Here is a 2,250-nt window from a genome sequence, read left to right on the forward strand (position 1 = left end):
GCCTCGGCTGCCCACTTAACACCTGATCCGGACAGGGTAGTAGGCTGCGGGAAAGAGCGCACAGTGACGTCATCGAACCCCAAGCCCCAGCCTCAGCCGCTGACGTCACAGAGAGGCTGGGTAGCCTCACTGCATTCTCCCCCGACGTCAGCGTGAGGCCAGAAGCTGGCCCACCGAGGAAAAGAGAAGTATGAAGGAGAGCTTTCCTTTCTCGCCTTTTTTATTCCATAAGGTATTGAAAGTATGTAGGAATGGACTACAACTCCCAAATGGCCTTGCGTGGGGCGTGTACAAACGGCCTCCAGCCAGAGAGTGCGGCAATCCTTGGGTAGATTGACGTCCCTTTAGTCGAACCAGAAGATAGGCCGCAAACCAATCCCAGCCTCTCATAGCCCACCCCTTATTCTTAGCCGCTGCTTCCTTGTAGGAGTGACAGATTCCGCAGCCCTTGAGGGTTCAGTTTCCTTTGATGGACATTCATATTGATGAATCAGAGTGCCTGAAACTCGAGCGGGCGTTGAAAAGCGGGCCTTGGAGCCAATAGCTTATCCATAGGGCCCGGCGCCGTCCAACCACTTCTGCCGGGGCCGCCAATCACCCAGGGCCCCGCCCCCTGCGCGTGACGTAAGTAGGGTGGGTAGCAACAGTTGCCCCGGTGAGGGAAACGGAGGCGCCATAGCCACGGTAGTCGTGGCGACCAAGCAACCCGGCAACGCGAGTCAACAACAACAACTGCCCGGCCGACCCCCACCCCCATTCCCCCAGCCCGGCCTGGGGACCCCGACACGTCCTGTCCCCTTCCTAACATCGACGCCGAGACCTCCGAAAAGCTCTTCCGCGGACAGAAGTGGGGAGAAGCCGAGGTAACTGGGGCGGCCCCGGGGTGGCGGGCAGGGCGAGGGCGGGCTGTGGGGCCGAGGTGGCGGTGTCGCTGTAATCACAGTCCTGGGGGAAGGGGCGGACGGTCAAAATGGCGGCGGCGACTGCCTGGACCATGGGGGAGGGGGCCAGGGCTGGGGTGGGGTGGGGCGACACCACCCGCCTCCAGGCTCCGCGGCCCGGCCCCCACGAGGGGCGGGTGCTGGCAGACCGGCGGCGAGTTGAGGTCGTCGGGCTGGGACTGGGGGCTTTTATATGTCGAGAGGTGCGAAGGGGCGGGCCTGGGGAGGCTGGGCCAATGAGAGCGAGGGAGGGATGAGGCGGGGCCAAGGGCGGGTCCAGGCCCCCCCCCGCCCCCGCCAGTCAAAAGCGAGTGGGGCAGCCACCGCCGGGCTCTCATCTCTTGTCTTCTTTTAAGAGCTCCGCGGTTGTCACCTGTCCCAGAACTGAGAGCTTGGGCAAGCACCTGTCACATTTGAGTCCTCAGTTTTCCATCCTGTAAAATGGGGAGCATGATTACCATCGCCCCTTTTTCTACATTTACAGGGACTCCTAATTCCTATCAGGAATTTAGGGTTCATGTTAGAAACATTTACCCCTATTTACTGTTTTTAAAAAGGACTTGATAGATTAACGATTAGCTAGTCTAAATTTCAATACTAGTGTTCACTCTAAAACCTACCTTATTTTCTCTGGGAGGACATGAAGGACAGACAGTTTATTGAAGGAGTTGTGGGCTGGAGTAGGCTTGTCTTTAGCCTGGAGGATTCGGTTTGTAGAAATCGAAGTCCATGGCAGGGAGGAGTGGATTTTGAGTGACTGATTTAGAGGAACAGAAACATGTTTATTGCTTCTCTCAGGGCTGCTTAGGTGTGACGTGGTTCCTGGTTGGGAGGGCAGGGAACTTGTTCCTGGAGATGGGATGTTTCCTTGTCCTACCCATGGTCTCCCCTTCTGGGAATGGGGACCAGATAGCACTTGAGGAAGTTTCTTAGGTTCCTTAAGCTGCTTCTCTTGGCCAGACACATGTTTGTGTCAAATGAGTATCAACCAAAATCGTATATCACTGAGGAGGTACCAGCCTCCAGAGCCACTTGGGCAGGAATGGTCAGAGGGAAGGGGAAGCTAACCAGTTTGTGAGAGAAGATTCTTTGCTACTGCTTTTCTGAGTGACAAGATCCGCCAGCTCAGGAAAGAATTTTTTTTTTTTTTTTTCTGTTACGTAGCCAGCCAGGCAGGCCAAGTCTACTTGGCTTGTTCTCCCTCTTGCTTTTGAGTGTGGTGTCGGCAGTGTGCAAGACTGCAGCTGTTTTCTTTAAAATCAATCAATAGGCTCGGCTCCTATAGCTCAACCGGCTAAGGCGCCAGCCA

General features: G+C 55.9%; 1 protein-coding gene across 1 annotated transcript in view; it reads left to right on the plus strand.

The window, feature by feature from the left end:
- Positions 1 to 814: 814 nt before the first annotated feature.
- RFX1 (regulatory factor X1) overlaps positions 815 to 2,250 on the plus strand; it is a 35,723-nt gene continuing 34,287 nt past the window's right edge. The window contains exon 1 of the mRNA XM_023518047.1: positions 815 to 863. The gene's annotated coding sequence lies outside the window, so the exon portion shown is untranslated. The remainder of the gene's footprint in view (positions 864 to 2,250) is intronic.

This window comes from Otolemur garnettii, unplaced genomic scaffold, assembly GCF_000181295.1.
Source record: "Otolemur garnettii isolate 467f Iridium unplaced genomic scaffold, OtoGar3 scaffold00127, whole genome shotgun sequence".
In the NCBI taxonomy this organism is placed as follows: Eukaryota; Metazoa; Chordata; class Mammalia; order Primates; family Galagidae; genus Otolemur; species Otolemur garnettii.